Genomic DNA, 21,996 nt, shown 5'->3' on the forward strand with positions numbered 1-21,996 from the left:
GTAATTGTGTTCTGACTTTGAAATCTTGGATCCAGTATTCTTCATCACCATATTTTCTCTCTTTCTGCCTCTGTGATTTTAAAAGAAGTAGTTGAGGGGGGGAGGAAATATATTTTTGAGGAGACAAAAAGAAACTTGGAAATACACTACTTCTAATTCTACTGCAGCAGGGGTTGTAAACTTAAATATCTACTGGGAAATTTCTTTTCAAAATAAATGCATGAAATGGCCCAGATGTAAGAGAGCACTGTTTTACTAAGTTGCTTGCATTGCTACCATGGATAATGCCAACCTCTTTACATTGTTTTATAAAATACCACGTAGGGGACATCTAGAAACATGACAAATTAATAACACACACTTACCTCCTTTCTATCTCAAAACTCAATAAAATGACAACAAAAGCAGGTATAAACCATAAGGGCAAAGACAATGGAAAAGGATATATAAAAGGATGAGAGATTTCAACCCATTTTTATAATCATGCAAATTGACACAGAAGTGGTAACTGCCTTGGCATAGCAGAGGAAGCTACAGCTTAAGGCCTATGTAGGAGGAGAAAACTAGGAGAAATAAGCTGATTCACTTCACAGAACTCCGGAAAAACACAGGCTTGGAGATTCCTGGTATCATAACAGTGTGTGTAGTGTGGGAGGTGGGGGCAGGGTGTCTGACAAGTGGTGCTGACATCAGAGCAAATGGTTAAAAGTCCTTAAACAGTCATATTGAACCCCTAGCTTCTACCCTATCAAGCCAGACAATGTACTTCTGTGCAGGAGATCAAAGGGATATTTTCTGGATAAATTGTACTATAGAAACTCTGAATTTTAAAACAAACAAACAAAAGAAAAGGTGAGGTATAGGTCTAAAAAGTCTAGGGATGAGTGTTTTTCTTCTGACTCTGGCTAATGACTTGTCTTACTAAGAACAGCTAGAAGAGCTGTATAAACATTTTTTAAGGATTTATTTGAAGATATAACAGAACTATCAGGGCATTCAAGATTTAAGGGACCAAGATCCCTGACAGAAGGAAAGTGGAAAGTGGTAAGAATAACACGCAGCCTTGCCTGTGTCTTCAATTTATAAAGGACAACCAAGAAACTACAGTTTTATGGGGATGGAGAGACAAAAGTTTAAGCTTGGAGTCAGCCAAGATAGTAGGTTTTGTATAATACTCCAGACCTCTAAAGATTTAGGTCCTACATGTAAGGGCAAACTTGAAATAGACCAGTCTCATAAAGACTGCACCCTAGCTTCAAATTATTGACCATATTAAGGAGATATTATCCAAGCTAAATTATCTGCTAGAAGGAAATGTATTTTAATTCTGGAGGATAATTACACTATCAAGACCCTGAAATTTTCTCTGTTTTAAACGCTATGTCTGGGATTTAGTTTTTTTTTGTTAAGGCAAATGAGAAGACATAAACAAATGACTGAAAACAAAGGGGGGAAAACAGAAAATATAAGTATTCAAGAGAAACCCAGATATTGAAATCATTAGAGATTCTGAAGTAACTATGATTGATATGTTGTACAAAGAAAAATATATAAAATCTCAGGAAATAAATTGAATCTATAAAAATAAATATTTTTTTAAAATTTAACTTAAAGTTAGTTAACATATAGTGTAGTATTGGTTTCAGGAGTAGAATTTAGTGATTCGTCAACATATAACACCTAGGGCTCATCCCAACAACTGCCCTCCTTATGCCCATCATCCATTTAGCCCATCCCTCAACCAGCTTCCCCTCCCGCAACCCTCAGTTTGTTCTCTGTATTTAAGTGTCTCTTGTAGTTTGCCTCCCTCTCTGTTTTAATTTATTTTTCCTTCCCACCATACTGTTTTCCAAAGTGGCTGTACCAGTTTGCATTCCCACCAGCAGTACAAAAGGTTCTCCTTTGTCCACATCCTCACCAACATCTGTGGTTTCCTGATTAATTTTAGCCATTCTGACCAGTGTGAGGTGGTATTTCATTGTAGTTTTGATTTGTATTTCCCTGATGATGAATGATGGTGAGCATCTTTTCGTGTGTCAGTCATCTGGATGTCTTCTTTGGAAAAGTGTCTATTCATGTCCTGTGCCTATTTCTTCACTGGATTATTTGTTTTTTGGGGCATTGAATCGTTTAAGTTCTTTATGGATTTTGGATACTAATCCTTTATCTTCTGTCATTTGCAAATATCTTCTCCCATTCCATCGGTTGCCTTTTAGTTTTGTTGATTGTTTCCTTCACTGTGCAGAAGGTTTTTATCTTGAGGAGGTCCAGAGAGTTCATTTTTGCTTTTGTTTCCCTTGTCTCCAGAGACATGTTTAGTAAGAAATTGCTGTGGCCAAGGTCAAACAGTTTGCTGCCTGTTTTTTCCTTTAGGATTTTGATGGTTTCCTGTCTCACTCACATTTAGGTCTTTCACCCGTCTTGAATTTATTTTTGTGTATGGTATAAGAAAGTAGTCCAGGTTCATTCTTCTGTATGTCACTGTCTGGTTTTCCCAATACCATTTTGCTGGAGACCATATTTTTTTCCATTGGATACTCTTTCCTGCTTTGTTGAAGATTAGTTGGTCATGCATTTGTGAGTCAATTTCTGGGTTCTCTATTCTGTTCTATTGATCTATGTGTCTGTTTCTGTGCCAGTACCATACTGTCTTGATGATTACAGCTCTGTTATACAGGTTGAAGTCCAGAATTGTGATGCCTCCAGCTTTGGTTTTCTTTTTCTTTTTTTTTAATGTTTATTTATTATTGAGAGACAGACACAGCATGAGCAGGGGAGGGGTAGAGAGAGGGGGAGACACAGAATCTGAAGCAGGCTCCAAGCTCTGAGCTGTCAGCACAGAGCCTGACATGGGGCTCGAACCCACAAACTGTGAGATCATGACCTGAGCCAAAGTCGGTTACCTAACCAACTGAGCCACCCAGGCACCCTGGTTTTCCTTTTCAACTTTACTTTGGCTATTCAGGACTTTTCTGGTTCCATACAAATTTTAGAATTGTTAGTTCTAGCTCTCTGAAGAATGCTGGTGTTACTTTGATAGGGATTGTATTGAATGTGTAGATTGCTTTGGGAAGTATAAAATTTAACAATATTTGTTCATCCAATCCATGAGCATGAAATGTTTTTCCATTTCTTTGTGTCTTCTTCAATTTCTTTCATAAGCTTTCTATAGTTTTCAGTGTAAATATCTTTTACCTCTTTGGTTAGGTTTATTCCTAAGTATTTTATGGTTCTTGGTGCAATTGTAAATGGGGTCAATTCCTTAATTTCTCTCCGTTGCTTCATTCTTGGTGTATAGAAATCCAACTAATTTCTGTATGTTTATTTTATGTCCTGCAACTTTGCTTAATTCATGTATGAGTTCTAGCACTATTTTGGTGGAGTTTTCCAGGTTTTCCACATAGAGTATCATGTTGTCTGTGAAGAGTGACAGTTTCACTTCTTCCTTGCCATTTTGGATGCATTTTATTTCTTTTTGTTGTCTGATTGCTGAGGCTATGACTTCCAACACTATATTGAACAGCAGTGGTGAGAGTGGACAGCCCTGTTGTGTTCCTGACCTTAGGGGAAAAGCTTTCAGTTTTTCCCCACTGAGGATGATATTAACTGTGGGTTTTTCATATATGGCCTTTATAATCTTGAGGTATGTTCCTTCTACCCCTACTTTCTTGAGGGTTTTTATCAAGACACGATGCTATATTTTGTCAAATGCTTCCTCTGCATCTAATGAGAGGATCATATGGTTCTTGTCCTTTTATTAATATGATGTATCACGTTGATTTGTAGATATTGAACCAGCACTGTAGCTCACTTGATCATGGTGAATAATTCTTTTAGTGTATTGTTGGGTTATTGTTGAGAATTTTTGCATCCAGGTTCATCAGAGAGATTGGTCTATAAATCTCCTTTTTAGTGGGGTCTTTAGATGATCTGTCTATTGCTGCAAGTGGGGTGTTAAAGTCCCCTATGCTTATGGTATTATTATCAATTAGTTTCTTTATGTTTGTGATTAATTGACAATGTATATTTGAGCGCTTATATATTAGAGTGCTTTCAAGTTGGGGGCATATATATTTACAATTATTATGGTATAGTGCCCTTCCTCATCTCCTCCTATAGTCTTTGCTTTAAAATCTAGTTTGTCTGATATAAGTATTGCTACTCTGGCTTTCTTTTGATATCCATCTACATTATAAATGGTTCTTCATCCCCCTTACTTTCAATCTGCAGGTGTCTTAAGTCTAAAATGAGTCTCTAGTAGGCAGCATATAGATGATCTTGTTTTTTTTAATCCATTCTGATACCCTATGTCTTTTGATTGGAGCATTTAGTCCATTTACATTCAGAGTCATTATTGAAAGATATGAATATAGTGCCATTATGTTGCCTGTAGAGTTGATGTTTCTGATGATGTTTTCTGGTCCTTCCTAGTCATTGTTACTTTTGGTCTTTGTTTTGTTTTGTTTTGTTTTCTCCACTCAGAGAGTCCCCCTTAACATTTCATGCAGAGCTGGTTTACTGGCCACCAACTGCTTTAGGTTTTGTTTCTGTGGGGAATTCTTTATCTCTCCTTCTATTCTGAATGACAGCATTGCTGAATAAAGAATTCTTGGCAATATTTTTCCCATTCAGCACATTGAATATATCCTGCCACTCCTTTCTGGCCTGCCAAGTTTCTGTGGACAGATATGCTGCGAACCTGATCTGTCTTCTCTTGTAGGTTAGGGCATTTTCCCCTTACTGCTTTCATGATTCTTTCCTTCTCTTTGTATTTTGTGATTTTGACTAAGATATGCCTTGGCAATCGTCAGCTTTTGTTGAGTTTAATGGGAGTTCTCTGTGCTTCTTGAGCATATCTTTTTTATGTCTGTGTCCTTCCCCAGTTTGGGGAAGTTTTCAGCTATAATTTGCTGACATAAAACTTCAGCTCCTTTTTCTCTCTTTATCTTCAGGGACTCCTATGATACAAATGTTATTCCTCTTTAATAAGTCACTGAGCTCTCCAAGTCTTGTATTATGTTCTTTTGCCTTTGTTTCCCTCTTTTTTCCAGCTTCATTATTTTCCATAATTTTATCTTCTCTATCACTGATTCACTTCTCTGCTTTGTCCATTCTCACTGTCATGGCACCCATTCGAGATTGCATCTAAGTTATAGCATTTTTAATTTTGTCCTGACTAGATTTCAGTTATTTTATCTCTGCAGAAAGGGATTGTCTTCTATGCTTTTTTCAACCCCAGCTAGTATTCTTACAATTGTGGTTATAAATTCTAATTCAGGCATCTTACTTATGTCTGTGTTGATTAAATCCCTGGCCATCATTTCTTCCTGTTCTTTCTTTTGGCGTGAATTCCTCCATCTTATCATTTTGGAGGAAGAAAAAAATTAATAAAATATAAAAAGTAAAAAAAAAAAACAAAAACCACCAAAAATGAAGAAAGCTAGATCTAGGTGTGTTTCAGTCTGCTTGTTGAGAGAAGCTTGATAGAAAAGAGAAAAAAAAGTTTTAAAAAAAATAGGAAAATAAAAATTTAGAAATTTTTAATAAAATAAATAAAATAAAATAAAATAAAATAAAATAAAAAATTTGCTCTTTCTGTATCCAGGAAAGAAAAAGAAAAAGAAAAGAAAGAAAAAACAACATAAAAACAGAAGCAAAGAAAACAAATGAACCAGCAAACAGATAAAACCTTAATGAAGCTAGATCCAGTTTCCCCTAGAACTGAAACCTTGCATTACACTGTGGAAGGGATTTGTGCTGGTCTTCTTTTTTTTTTTTTTTTTTTCTAAATTTTTTTTTTCAACATTTATTTATTTTTGGGACAGAGAGAGACAGAGCATGAACGGGGGAGGGGCAGAGAGAGAGGGAGACACAGAATCGGAAACAGGCTCCAGGCTCTGAGCCATCAGCCCAGAGCCCGACGCGGGGCTCGAACTCACGGACCGCGAGATCGTGACCTGGCTGAAGTCGGACGCTTAACCGACTGCGCCACCCAGGCGCCCCTTGTGCTGGTCTTCTTGGGGATGTGCCTGGAGGGGGCAGGTTGGCAAAGCTTTGTGTAAGAGCTCCATTCTCCACTTGGTGGTGCTGCTTAGCTCACTGGGGTCAATCATTGTGGGAGTGCTAGAGGTGAAAATGGCTTTACCCACTCTTTAGTCTCCAGCGTGGGCATTTTACGCCCTCACAGATGCATGATCAATCACCTCTCCTTTGTCTCAGGTTTCCATCCACTCCCTGCATTTACCCTGTGTCCAAGCTGCCTGCCTGTCAGGTGGCATCTCCCTCCACAGTTTTATCTCAGATGGGGCTGTGTTTCAACACCCCACACTTCAGAGACCCCTGTGGCTTGGACCCATTCTGATTCTCTAGGGAGGGTCTCACTGTATAGTGGCTGGGTACCTATTTGTTGTAGAAAACATCTGTGCAATTACATAGTAGCAGAGGCTCAGACTTTATGGTAAATCACAAAACACAGCTGGTGCCAGGTTTTGCTGCACTCTGGGTCTTTGTTCCAATATCAGTAAATGTGGCAGCTCTCCAGGGTCTGCTAGAACTTTTGCCCATGGGGAGGCCGATCACCTCCATCAAATGCACTCCAAGCGGGGGAACTGCTTCTTCCTTTGGGGTTACACAGGCCCTTCAGACCATGCTGCCTGCTCCCAGGGACTCACCCTGCTTTCTCACTAGAGCACCACCAGGCACTAAACTCTGAAACTTCAGACTCTGTGCTCCACCCTTTATAGCAAACTGGCAGCATTGAAATCCTCTCCTTTTTTCTTGTCAATGGTTCTAGGGAACAGATTTCTTATCCAGTCTCCTGCGAGTGTTTTCATTCTTTCTCTTTCTCTCCAGCTACTTTCAGGAGGGGTGCTTTCCTTGTATGATCCTGCCTCACTGCACTCTCTCCCCCTTTCTCTTTGTCTCTCTCTGCAAAACCCAGCTCCTTCCACTCCATGTCCCCACAGCTTTTCTCCCCTCCAATTCACCTCTCTGTACTGTGTACCTGCCAAGATCTCTCACTCAAATTATGCCAAGTGTTGCATTAATTCTCAGATCAATTTCCTAGATGTTCAAAATGGTTTGATGCTGATCTAGCTGTGTTTCAGGGACGAGACAAGTTCAGGGTCCCCTTACTACTGCACCATTTAAAAACTCTCGAAATAAATAGATATGTTATATCTGAAAATACAAAAAGTGAAATTAAGATAGCAATCTATGGATTTAAGGGATGATTAAAGAGTGCTGAAGAAATGATTGGTGAACTGGAAGATATGTCAATTAAAAAAACTAAACTATGAAGAAAATAAGGTTGGCAAGTATAGGAAAAGACATAAAGGACTGATGGGACTCATGAAAAGATATATCAGTTGTATAATGGAGTCCAGTAGAAGAAGAGAGATAATATAGAATAAATCAGTATTAAAAGAAATAACTACTGAGGCACCTAAGTGGCTCAGTCAGCTCAGCATCTGACTTTGACTGAGGTCATGATCTCATGGTTAGTGAGTCTGAGACCCACATTGAGTTCACTATTGTCAGCTTGTCAGGGTAGGGCCTGCTTCAGATCCTCTGTCCCCCTCTCTCTGCCCCTCCCCCATTTGTGTTGTCCCTGAAATAAGTATTTTTAAAAAATTAATAAAATAAATAACTACCAGAATTTTATAAAGTTGATAAAAGGTAATAAGCTATAGATTCATGAATCTATAAATCCCTAACATGATATGTAGAGAAAAAACATATGTAAACACATCATTGTGAAACTGCTAACAACAACAAAATACACAAAGAGAAAATCCAAAGAGAAAGACTCATTACCTTCATGGAGTAATATTCAGGCTTACAAATGATATCTCTATAGGAAAAATTGAAGCCAGAATATAATAGGACATCTTTGATAAATTGAAAGAATATATCTACCTAGAATTCTGTACTTAGAAAAATATGTATTTCGGGGCGCCTGGGTGGTGCAGTTGGTTAAGCGTCCGACTTCAGCCAGGTCATGATCTCGCGGTCCGTGAGTTTGAGCCCCGCGTCGGGCTCCGGGCTGATGGCTCAGAGCCTGGAGCCTGTTTCTGATTCTGAGTCTCCCTCTCTCTCTGCCCCTCCCCCGTTCATGCTCTGTCTCTCTCTGTCCCAAAAATAAATAAAAACGTTGAAAAAAAAATTTTTTTTAAAAAAGAAAAATATGTATTTCAAAAATGAAGGCAAAATAAATATATATTCAGACAAACAAAAACAGGTGACTAGTTATCAGGAGATCTGTATTAAACACTAATAGAATTCTTTTGGCAAAAGGAAATGTTTAATACTAAACAGAAGCCACAAAATGCAGAAAGGAATGAAAAGCACTGGAAAATAAAAACAATGAGGAGGATAAGTGAGTATTTTCTGGATAAAAATATTAAATAATGACTTGTGAGGTTTAAAATGTTTGCTATTTAAGGGGCAGCCAGGTGGCTCAGTTGGTTGAGCGTCCCAACTCTTGATTTCAGCTCAGGTCATGATCTCACAGTTCATGGGATCAAGCTCTACACTGGGCTCTACACTGACAGTGCCAAGCCTGCCTGGGATTCTCTCACTCACTCTCTCTCTGCCCCTCCCCTGCTTGTGCATGCACACACTCTCAAAATAAATAAACATTTAAAAATAAAATGTTTGCTATTTAAAATATTGAAATATGTCGTGATAAGAAAATAAAAAGCAGGAAGAAATAAAGCTAAGTTAAAAATTTCTTGTAATTTGTAGGGTAACCATTAAATGAATAATGAAAGAATATTTAATTTATTATAGTGAGCACTAAGTAATGTAGAGAATTCTTGAATCAATATGTTGTATACTTGAAACTAATATAATGTATGTCAATCATATGTCAATAAAATAAGTAAAAGAATATATAGCTGGTAAGATAATAAAAGGGTATAATGAGTAATGAAAATACGTCTTTAATCCAAAATAATGTCAGAAAAGAGAAATAAGGAACATAGAGCAGAGGAGGTCAAATAGAGGACAAAGAATAAGATGATCAATTTAAAAATGACTGCATCAGTAATTTCATTAAGTGTAAAAGATAAAACACTCAAAGAACAATGATTGTTTACATAAAAATAGTTATGGACAACTTAAAGAGACATATTAAATCTAAGAATAAAGAAAGATTGAAAGCAAAAGTATAAGAAAAGGATATACTATGCAGACTGACAAAAAGTGCTGTGTTTACACTAATATTAAATAAAATATATTTTAAGGCAAGATTCATTGCTAGAGATAAAGTAGAACATTTTGTAGATGATACATTGGGTTTATCTACTAGAAATATGTAATTATTATGAATATAATACCACATCAAAACATACAAAGTAAAATTGAACTAAAATGGAGAAATAGACATACCTACAATCATAGTGGATGAGTTTAACACACCTATTTTAATAGAATAGGTTTAATGGAATAGGTCTATTCCATTAGAATAGACAAAAGATTAGTAAAGGCATAAAAGATTTGAACTGAACAACTTCTATGGACATATTTAGAAAATTGTATCTGGAACTGAGAAATACATATTCTTTTCAAGTGAAATGTAACATTACCATAATTTGCCATTTTCTAGGTCACAATGTAACTTTTATGAACTTCAAAGGATTAATATTCAAAGTATATGCTCTTACCATAGTACAGTTAACTAGAAATTGGTAGCATAAAGGATAGCTAATAAATCCCCCAATTTGGAAATTAAGATACATTTTAATGACCCAAGAATCCAACCCAAGAAGAAATCAAAATTAGCAAATAATATTAAATGAATTATAAAAATATATTAAACTGTGTTGGATACAGGTAAAGCAGTGAAAATATATAATTTAAGTATCCATTTCAAGAAATTAGAGAAGAACAGAAAATTAAGCCCAAAGAAAATAGGAATGAAAAATAAAAACAGGTAATAATTAAATAGAAAAGAAATATTCAATAAAGAGTATTCAAAAAAACTGAAAGTTGATTCTTTAAACGACTAAAATTATAAGCACCTGGAAAAGCTGTTCAAGAAACTAAGAGAGAAGGCACAGGTTACCACCATTAGGGATTAAAAAAAAAAAAAAAAGAGTTACACTACCAATTCTACAGATATGAGATAATGAAAGGATATCTGGAAAACTTTAAGGCAATACATTTGAAAATGTAAATGAAAAAAGCTTTTAAAAAACACAATTTACCAAGACACCCACAAGAAGAAAGAAAATCTGAATGTTCATATCTATATATCTATATGAAATTGAATTTATTTAAATTAAACCACCACACAAAGAAAATTCCAGGCCCAGATGACTTCATTTGTGATTTTTCCCAAATATTTAAGCGCTAAACATATACTAATATTACACAAACTCTCTGAGAGCACAGAAAAGGAAAGAACACTTCTCAACTCTCAATGTTATGAGCCTAACATTTTCTGAAAATAAAATCTGACAATGACCCTAGAAGAAAGCAAAATTATAAGACAATATCTCTTATGAACATAGAAGCAAAAATTCCAAACTAAATGCTAGCAAATAAAATCCAGCTATATATAAAAATGTGATACATCATGACCAAGTGGTATCTATTCCAAGAATGAAAGACTGAATTCACATTAGCAAATTTAATATAGTCACTATATTAACTACATAAAACCCATATGATTATTTCAACAGATGCAGGAAAATAGTTGATAAAGTCAACACCTCTTTTGATGAAAATGCTCATGAGACAAAGTCTATATACAAAAATCAATTGTGTTTCTATGTGTAAGTAAAAAAAAATTAGAAAATGAAAAATTTTAAATACGTGTATAACAGTATTACTAATAAAACACCAAGAAAAAGAATAACAAAAGATATGCAGAATGTAAAGAAAAATATGTTGGTAAGTGAAATAAAAAATCTTTAACAAGATGGGTGTACCATATCCATGGACTGGGATAGTCAATAAAGCAACATGTAATATCTCCCCTAAATTGACCTGTAAATTCAGTGCAATCCTAAACAATATCTTTAGTTCTTTTTTTTACTTTTTACTTAAAAAAGTAATTGTAAAATTTATATGGGAATGGGAAGGATCAAGTGTCATCAAGACCAGATATCAGATGTAAATACCCTAAGCTTTATGGGCCAGAATGTTACAACTTCCCAATCCTGCCATTGTAGCCAAGGGAGCAGTTATAAATAATATGAGAATGAGAAGAAATGGCTGTTTTCCAAAAAGACTTTATTTGCAAAATCAGTCATTAGTCCCACTCTTGTTTCGCCAACTTCCACTGAGGATAGTCTTGGAAAGGAAGAAAGTTGGAAAACTTTATCTGCAGGGTATCAAGATATTAAAGTACAGTATGGAGATGTGGGGTATTAATGCAAAATAGACCAATGGAATAAAAGTCCATAAACAAATCCACACTTACATGGATACCTGCTTTATGACGAAGGTAGTGTTACAGAGCCCATAGACAGCCTTTTCCCCTTAACTAAAACAATCCAAATGGGTGAAATGATTTAAAATGTTGCTCCCAAGTCCAGTTGGCCTATTATGATGCATGAAGAATGAAAAGCCTATAATATACGAAGAATGAAAGGCTATATGACTGAAGGTGTGGTTTCTGTGTTAGCCTAGAGAAAATAAAGCCTGAAAATGATTAGCCATAATCCAAGAGAAGAATCTTCTGAATAGCAAAATTATGGTTTCAGTTAAATAGCAACATTTTGTGGTGAGTAATATTTTACATGTGCATGTGAAATGAAAGACTTGCCTGCCTTCTATGTACATGTTTGAATGTTAAAGACTCTGTCCAGGTCATTTGTGTGTTGCCTGGCATACAGATGATGTATCAGTTAGGATATTGGCTTAGCCACTTTAGCAGTCTAAATTAAAAATGACCTAAATAAAACATTTCCTGTATGTAAGGGTCTGAGCTGGGATATGCCCCAAGGATTGGGTACCTCTGTGAGGGCTTCCAGTTACCCAGGTCCCTCCTGTCTGGTTGCTCTGTAGTTCTCCAGAGCATGTGTCTCAAATGTTAATGTGCATCTGGGAATCCTATTCAAATGTGGATTCAGATTTGGTAGATCTGGGAATGGGGCTTGAGCTGCTACCTTGCTAATGAACTCTCCAGTGATGCCAGTGTGCTGCTTTAGAGACCACACTTAAAAATATCAAGGCCCACACATCAAAACTACACATCTGAATTCCTTCCACCTGGACATTATGTCAGATTTTACTATGGCTGCTGTAACAAATAACTACAAACTTTGTGCCTTAAAAGCAACAGAAATTTATTCTCTCATAGTGCTGGAAGCCAAAAGTCCTAAATCAGTATCAGTGGGCCAGAATTGAGGAATCAGCAGGGCCACAGTGCCTCCCTCCAGAGTTTCTAAGGGAGAATCCATTCCCTTGTCTCTTCCAGCATTTTCTGGCTCCATGTGTCCTGTGGCATCGAAGGAACCTGCCCTGTGGACACCTTGATTTAAGATCCATAAAACTTAGTTTGGACTTTGACCTCCAGAACTGTAAGAGAATAAATCTGTGCTGCTTTAAGTCATGGAGTTTGTGATAACTTGTTACAGTGGCAATAGGAAACTAATAGAGCAGTAGACACCACCTACAGGATTGGGATTTACGGAGAGATTGACCTGGCCAGTTGCTGACACAGCACCTCAGGACAGAGCCAATATAGAAACCTATGTCCATGAGTAGGGCACGTGCAAGCAGCATATGCCAGGGAGGGTCATCAGTCCTGTGGTGGCCCCGACCTGTGGCTCACATCTGTTCAGCTGCAGTAGGCTTAGTCTAAGAGCAATGTGGAGTACATCGTCAGCAGTGGGGAAGTGGTGGTGTACATAGAAGAAGGTCTGGAGGAAATAAATCAGGTCCGATGGCCATCATGGAGCAGCAGAGTCTGAGGGAGTCAGACTGTTGTCAGGCTGAAGTGGGGAGAGACTGGGAACTGTGGAAGCAGCTCTTGTGTTGAGTTGGTCTGGCACTCTGGATAGGTCTGGGCCCACAGCTAAGCATATCAACAGACCTAAGAAAGGCAGCCTCTAGGCGAGCAAGGCACTGCCTGGCTGTTGTAAGAGTTCAGGTAGGTTATTGCAGTCACTTTTAAAAAGTTAGAGATGCTGTTGACCCCAAATCTTGGGGTTAGGATTTATGTGTTCCGTGAAGATCATTTTCCTTAACCTGAGGAAACTCTGTTTTGTCCTTGATCCTGAATCTGAAACTTGGAAACTACATCACGCCTAAAAGCTCTTGAGAAAATATAGTAAAAATGTATTAATATGTCGACTCTGCATGATAATACAGGTGTAAACTCCTGAGAGGAAAGGCCTGCATTTCCTTTAGATTCCCCTCAAGCTTGTGTGCTTAGTGTACAATAGCTCTGTCACCACAACCAGGTATTGAATGTTGATCATGCACAAGTATTGTACTAAATTTTTTAAATATTTAATCTTCATAAAAGCCGTAAGAGAAGGTATTATTGTACATGGAGAGTGAGATTTAGAGAAATTAGTGGCTTATTCAAGTTTCACAGCTACTAAATGGGTCTCAGTGATTCCAAAAGCCAACCTTCTTAACTATGGGGGAATACTGCCTTAATTTTTAAAAGGTCATCACAAACATTTTTAAGTGTTTACTTCAGTAGTGTTAAGTACATCATACTGTTGTGCAGCCAGTCTCCAGAACTCTTTGCATCTTGCAGAACTAAAACTCTGTATGCATTAAAAAGCAAACTCCCCGTTCTTCCTATCCTTAAGCCCCTCACAACCACCCTTCTACTTTCTATGAATTGGACTACTCTAAGGTAACTTACATAAGTGGAATCATACAGTATTTTGTCTTTTCATGAATGGCTTATCTTACTCAGCATAATGCCCTTAAGGTTCATCAGTGTTGGAGCGCCTGGGTGGCTCAGTGAGTTAAGTGTCTGACTCTTGGTTTTGGCTCAGGTCACGATCTCCTGGTTTGTGGGATCAAGCCGTGCATTGGGCTCTGTGCTGACAGTGCAGAGCCCTCCCTCTCTCTCTTCTGCCCCTTGCACACTCTCTCTCTCTCTCAAGTATTTTTTAAAAAGGTTCATTGATGTTGTTGCATGTGTCAGCATTTCCTTCCTTTCTAAGGCGTAATAATATTCCAATGTATGTATATATACATTTTGTTTATCCCTTCATCCATCAGTGGACATGTGAGTTGCTTCTACCTTTTGGTTGTTGTGAATAATGCTGTAAACTGGGTATACAGATGTCTCTTTGAAACTCTGCTTTTGATTCTTTTGGGTATGTATGCAGATGTGGAATTGCTGGATCATATGTAATTCTATTTTTAATTTTAATTTCATATTTTAAATTTTATATTTAATTTTAATTAAATCACATTGTTTTCCATAGTGGTTGCACCATTTTTACAGTCCTACCAACAGTGCACAAGAGTTCTTTTTTTTTTTAATGTTTATTTTTGACAAAGGGAGAGAGAGAGAGAGAGAGACAGAGCATGAGCAGGGGAGGGGCAGATAGAGAGGGAGACACAGAATCCGAAACAGGCTCCAGGCTCTGAGTGGTCAGCACAGAGACTGATGTGGGGCTCAAATTCACGAACCTCAAGATCATGACCTGAGCTGAAGTCAGATGCTTAACCGACTGAGCCACCCAGGTGCCCCACGAGAGTTCTAATCTCTCCATTTCTTTGCCAACAATTGTTATTTTCTATTTTTTTCTTTTGTTTTTTGATAGCAGTTGTTCTAATGGGTGTGTGTCAGTTTATTATGGTTTTGATTTGATTTGCATTTTCCTAATAATTAGTGATGTTGAGCATCTTTTCATAGGCTTGGTGGTCATTTGTATATATTTGGAGAAATGTCTGTTCAAATCCTTTGCCTATTATTAAAAATTAACAGGGCGCCTGGGTGGCGCAGTCGGTTAAGCGTCCGACTTCAGCCAGGTCACGATCTCGCGGTCCGTGAGTTCGAGCCCCGCGTCAGGCTCTGGGCTGATGGCTCGGAGCCTGGAGCCTGCTTCTGATTCTGTGTCTCCCTCTCTCTCTGCCCCTCCCCTGTTCATGCTCTGTCTCTCTCTGTCCCAAAATAAATAAACATTGAAAAAAAAATTAAAAAAAAAATTAACATTTTTTAAGTGCAGTTTTAGGTTCATAGAAAAACTGAGGGGAGGATATAGGAGTTCCTATATACCTCCTGCCCCCTTACATGCACAGCCTACCCAATTATCAACATGCCTCACCAGAGTGGTGCATTTGTTACAACTGATGAACCTACACCGGCCCATCATTTTCATTCAAAGTCCATAATTTACGTTAGAGTTCACTCTTGGCATTGCATACTCTCTGGGTTTTGACAAATGTGTTCTGTATTATGACATGTATCCAGCATTATACTATCATACAGAGTAGTTTCATCACTCAAAAATTCCTCTGTTCTCTTCCCATTTATCCTTCCCTCTCCCCAGCCCTTGGCAAACACTAATCTTGTTACTGTTTCCATAGTTTTGCCTTTTCTGGAATGCACTGTAGTTGGAATCATACTATATGTAGCCTTTTCATATTGGCTTCTTTTAGTAATATGCATTTAAGTTGCTTTAATGTCTTTTCATATCTAGCTAGTTTATTTCTTTTTAATGTTGAATAACATTCCATTATTTTGATGTACCACAGTTTATTCAACTACCGAAGGACATCTTGGTTGCATCCAAGTTTTGGCAATTATAAATAAAGTTGCTGTAAATATACATGTGCTGGTTTTTGTGTGGACATAATTTTCAATTCATTTGGGTAAATACCCAAGGAGTGGGATTGTTGAATCATATGATAAGAGTATGTTTAGGTTTGTAAGAACCTGCCACACTGTCTTCTAAAGTGCCTAGAACATTTTGCACTCCCACCAGCAATAACAAAAGCTGCACATCTTCTCCGGAATTTGGTATTGTTGATGTTCTGGGTTGTGGCCATTCTAATAGGTATGTACTGCTATCTCATTATTGTTTTAATTTGCAATTCCCCAATGGCTTATGTTGAACATGTTTTCATATACTCACTTGCTAATTATATGTGTTCTTGGTGAGGTATCTGTTTAGGTCTTTTGTCTACTTTTTTGATTGGGTTGTTCACTTTCTTATGATTGAGTTTTAGGAGTTTTTGTATATATAGGATATCAGTCCTTTAACGGATATGTCTTTTGCAAATATTTTCTCCCAGTCTGTGGCTTGTCTTCTAAGTCTTCACACTGTCTTTTGTGGAGTGAAACCTTTTAATTTTAATGAAGTCCAACTTATCAATTCTTTCTTTCATAGATTGGATTTTTAGTGTTGTATCTAAAACAGATACCCAAGATCATCTGGGTTTACTCTTGTAATGTCTTCTAGAAGTTTTGTAGTTTTGCATTTTATGTTCAGATCTATCATCTATTTTGAGTTATTTTTTATGAAAGGTGTAAGATCTGTGTCTAGCTTCTATGTAGCTGCTGTTTTTATTGATTGATTGATTGATTGATTGCATGTAGATGTCCAGTTGTTACAGCACAATTTGTTGAAAAGACTATCCTTGCTCTATTGTACTGCTTTTTGCTCCCTTATCAAAGATCAGTTGATTATATACATGTGGGTCTATTTTGGGGCTCTCCATTGTATTCCATGAATCTATTTGTCTATTTTTTCTCCAAGACCACAGGGTCCTAATTAGTGTAGTTTTAGGGTGAGTCATGAAGTTCACTTCTCTGACTTTGTTCTTGCCCTTAAATATTAATTGGCTATTCTTTAGAATCAATTTGTTGATATCCACAAAATAAGCTGCCAGGATTTTGATTGGGATTGCACTGAATCTATAGATAAAATTGAGAAGAACAAACAACTGACAATATTGAGTCTTCCTATCCATGAACATGTGTATTTATCCATTTACTTAGTTCTTTGATACCTCTCATCAGGGTTTTGTAGTTTTCCTTAGAGGTCTTTTTCATATTTTGTTAGATTATACCTCTCACTTTTTATGTGCTGATATAAATGGAATTGTGTTTTTAATTTGAAATTCCACTTGTTCATTTCTTGAATTTAGAAAAGTCATTGGCTTTTGTATATTGACCTTGCATCTTGCAACCTTGTTATAATCGCTTACTAGTTCCAGGAGCATTTTTCTTGACACTCTTGGATTTTCTACATATACTACTTATGTAATCTGTGAAGAGAAGTTTATTTCTTCCATCTCAATTTCTCTAGCTTTTATTGCCAGTTATCATCTTATTACATTAGCCAAGATTTCCATTACAATTTTGAAAAGCAGTGGCAAGAGGGGAGATCTATGCCTTGTTCCTTATCCTAGCTTCATGTTTCTCATCATTAAGTATGATGTTAGCTGTAGCTCTAAGACTTCTGTAGATGTTCTTTATCAAGTTGAGGAAGTTCTTCTTTATTCCTGATTTTCTGAGAGTATCATCAATGGGCACTAGATTTTTTCAGGATTTTTTTTAATCTATTGCTGTGACCATGGAATTTTTATTCATTAGCCTATTAATGTGACAGAGTGTATTAATTGATTTTGGAATGTAGAATCAGCTCTGAATAACTGAGATAAATCCCACTTGGTTGTGGTATATAATTCTTTTTATACATTGTTGCATCTGATTTACTAACGTTTTATTATTTTTGCATCTATGTTTATATTATATACTGATCTGATGTTTTCCTTTTTTGTAATGTTTTTGTCTAGTTTTGGCATTAGGATAATGCTGGATTCACAGAATGAGTTAGGATGTATTCTTATGCCTCTATCTTCTGAAAGAGATTATAGAGAATTGGTATAGTATCTTCCTTAAAAGTTGGGTAGAATTCATCTGTGAAGCCATCTAGACTTGGCACTTTCTGTATTGAAAGGTTATTATTTAAAAAAAAATTTTTTAACGTTTATTTATTTTTGAGAAGAGAGAGACAGAGCATAAGCAGGAGAGGAGAGAGAAAGATGGAGACACAGAATCTGAAACAGGCTCCAGGCTCTGAGCTGTCAGCACAGAGTCCGACGCAAGGCTCGAACTCATGGACTGTGATATCATGACCTGAGCCGAAGTCAGATCTTAACCAACTGAGCCACCCAGGTGCCCCAAAAGGTTATTAATTATTGATTCAATTTCCTTAACAGATATAGGTCTATTCAGATTGTGTATCTCTTCTTACGTGAGTTTTGGAAGGTTGTGCCTTTCATGGAATTGGTTCATTTCATCTAGTTTATCAAATTCATGGGCATTGAGTTCATAATATTCCTTTACTATCCATTTAATTTCCAAGGGATCTGCAAGGATATCCATTCTTTCATTCCTGATATTAATAATTTATTTCTTTTCTTTTGTTTTTCTTAGTTAACCTGGCAATTATACCAATATATTCAAAGAACCAACCTTTAGTTTTGTTGATTTTCTCTTTTAATCTCCTGTTTTCAACTTCATTGATTTCTGAGCTAATTTTCATTATTTCTTCTGCTTAATTTGCATTTAATTTTATCTTCTTTTTCTATCTTCCTAAGGTGGAAGTTTAGATTATTGATTGTAGATCTTTCTTCTTTTCTAGTGTTAGATATTCAGTGCTATAAATTTCCCTCTATGCACTGCCTTGAGTGCATCCCACAAATTTTGGTAAATTCTATTCTCATTTTCATTTAGTTCAAAATATTTTTAAAAGCTCCTGCAGAGCAAAGGAAATAATCAACAAAACTAAAAGGCAGCTGACAGAACAGGAGAAGATATTTGCAAGTAACATACAAATAATGGGTTAGTATCCAAAATCTATAAACACCTTATCAAACTCAACACCCAACAAACCTGATAATCCAGTGAAGAAATGGGCAAAAGACATGAAAAGTCCCTTTTCCAAAGAAGACGTCCAGATGACTAACAGACACATGAAAAGATGCTCAACATTCCTTTATCAGGGAAATACAAATCAAAACCACAATGACATACCACCTCACACCTGTCAGAATGGCTTAGTTCAGGAAACAACAGGTGCTGGTGAGGAAGTGGAGAAAGGGGAACCCTTTTGTACTGTTGGTGGGAATGCAAACTGGTGCAGCCACTCTGGAAAACAGTATGGAGGTTCCTCAAAAAATAAAAAATAGAACTACCCTATGACCCAGCAATTGCACTAGTAGGTATTTATCCAAAGGATACAAAAATGCTGATTCAAGGGGCACATGCATCCCAATGTTTATAGCAGTATTACCAACAATAGCCAAATTATGGAAAGAGCCCAAATGTCCATGGACTGACAAATGGATACAGAAGATATAGGATATATATACAATGCAATACTCCTTGACAATCAAAAAGAATGAAATCTTGCCATTTGCAACAACGGGGATGGAACTAGAGTGTAGTATGCTAAGCAAGATAAGGCAGTCAGGGAAAGATAAATATATGATTTCACTCATGTGGAATTTAAGAAACAAAACAGATGAACATAGGGAAAGGGAAGAAAAAATAAGAGAGAGGCAAACCATAAAAGACTCTTAAATACAGAGAACAAACTAAGGTTTGCTAGAGGGGTGTTGGTTGGAGGGATGGGTTAAATGGGTGATGGGCATTATGGAGGGCAGTTGCTGAGATGAGCACTGGGTGATGTATATAAGTGATGAATCACTAAATTCTATTCCTGAAATTATTATTACACTATATGTTACCTAGCTTGGATTTAAATAAAATTAAAAAATTTTTAATGTTTTTAAACTTGAGATTCCTTTCTTGACCTGTGTATTATTTAATATCCAAATATTTGAGGATTTTCTAGCTATCTTTTTGTTGTTGATTTCTAGTTCCATTGTGTTCTTAGAACAGACAGTACGATTTCTGTTCTTTTAAATCTGTTAAGGTGTGTTTTATGGAACAGTATGTGGTCTATCTTGGTGAATTTTCCATGAGAGCTTGAAAAGACTGTGTAACAGGGGCACCTGGGTGGCTCAGTGAGTTAAGGATCCGACTTCAGCTCAGGTCATGATCTCTCAGTCCGTGAGTTTGTGCCCTGCATCAGGCTCTGTGCTGACAGCTCAGAGCCTGCTTCTGAATCTGTCTCTCCCACGCTCTCTGTCCCTCTCCCACTCATGCTCTTTCTCACTGTTAAAAATGAATAAATGTTAAAAAAAAAAAGACTGTAATTGGCTATTGTTGAATTAAGTAACCTACAGATGTCAATTACATCCAGCTGATTGACTGTGTCCTTACTAATTTTCTGCTGGCTGAATCTATCTGTTTGTAATGGAGAGATGTCAAGTCACCAAGTATAATAGTGGTTTCATTTATTTCTCCTTGCAGTTCTATCAGTTCTTGCCTCATGTATTTTGACATTCTGTTGTTTGGTTCATACACATTAAAGATTGTTATGAGTATGTAGCCTTTTATCATTATGTAATTGCTTTCTTTATCCCTGATAACTTTCTTTGCTCTAAAATCTTTCCTACTGAAATTAATATAACTAGTTCCATTGTGTTTTGATTAATGTTAGCATAGTATATTTTTCCCCATCCCCTTACTTTTAATCTATGTGTCTGTATATTTAAAGTGGTTTTCTTGTAGACAACATATATTTGGGTCTTGTTTTTTATTTACTCTGACAATCTCTGTATTTTAATTGATGTGTTTACACCACTGACATTAAAGATGATTATTAATATATGTAGATTGGGGCGCCTGGGTGGCTCAGTCGGTTAAGCGGCCGACTTCAGCTCAGGTCATGATCTCGCGGTCCGTGAGTTCGAGCCCTGTGTCGGGCTCTGTGCTGACAGCTCAGAGCCTGGAGCCTGTTTCAGATTCTGTGTCTCCCTCTCTCTGACCCTCCCCCGTTCATGCTCTGTCTCTCTCTGTCTCAAAAATAAATAAAACGTTAAAAAAAATTTTTTAAAAAATATGTAGATTAATATCTACCATATTTTTTACTGTTTTCTACTGTTGCCCTTGTTCTTTGTTCCTCTGTCTTCCACACTTTTTCTGCCTTTCGTGGTTCTAATTTAGCATTTTATATGATTCCATTTTCTTCCCCTTCTTAGCATATTGATTATATATATTTTTTAAAAAATGTATCGTAGTGATTGCCCTAGAGCAAAGCCATTTGGTAACCAACTACATTCTACTCTCCCTATTGTGACATTAAGTGAAACAAAGGCAGGGCAGTCTTTCCGAACAGAGACATAGACTTTGCCTTCCCTCCAACAGAGGAAATTGAGGGGAAAAAAAAGTGCTACAAACCAAAACTAGCAGAGTCTAGACTCACCATCATCTAGGTGAAAGTTCCATGCAATGAAAATGACTGTCAACATGGAATGACCTTATTTAAAATATTGACTGTGTGGTATATGCTTGAAGTTCTCTTTGAGAATCCAGAACAGGGGAACTGAGGTATAAGTCAAGTCAGGAATATGTCCTAATCCTAAAACACATATCATACAAAATAAGATGTTGTGGTCAGAGAGCAATCACAGTACCCAAATCAAAGTAAAAGGGAAGATATTTTGAGTAGAAGGGTTATTAAATGGCTTTAAATAAAGATAGATCTTGATCCTGAGAATGCCATGCATGTGACCCAGGAAACTGGCATTTATAAGGCCCACGCCATGCATTTATGAGCATAAAGAGTTAGGCCTAGAGGTATTTTAATTATAAATTCATGCAACTTTAATCTACCCAGTAGGGATCAACTTTAGAAGTCTGAAATTAACTTATATATTCATATAAAGTTGTTGGCAAGAACTCTTTATGCCATGCAAAAAAGCTCTTGGAAGAGTTTTTATTGCAGACCAGGATTTCTCCTGTATTAAGGGAAAATTATGGTACTTAAATCTTTGGTTAGTTTGTTGTTGATTACGGCCAAACCAATTCCATTCTGGTATTGTCTTTTGAGCTCTTTATTTTTAAGCAGACAAATAGTGCAATTAAAGAAAATAATGTTGAGTTTTCTGTATACCTGAACACAGATAAAGTATTTGTGCAAAAATTAAGCA

General features: G+C 36.7%; 1 long non-coding RNA gene across 2 annotated transcripts in view; it reads left to right on the forward strand.

The window, feature by feature from the left end:
* The window catches only part of LOC125171544 (uncharacterized), a 407,477-nt gene that overhangs the window by 285,769 nt on the left and 99,712 nt on the right, over positions 1–21,996 (forward strand). The window lies entirely within an intron of this gene.

The sequence above is a fragment of the Prionailurus viverrinus genome, chromosome C1 (assembly GCF_022837055.1).
Source record: "Prionailurus viverrinus isolate Anna chromosome C1, UM_Priviv_1.0, whole genome shotgun sequence".
Taxonomy (NCBI): Eukaryota; Metazoa; Chordata; class Mammalia; order Carnivora; family Felidae; genus Prionailurus; species Prionailurus viverrinus.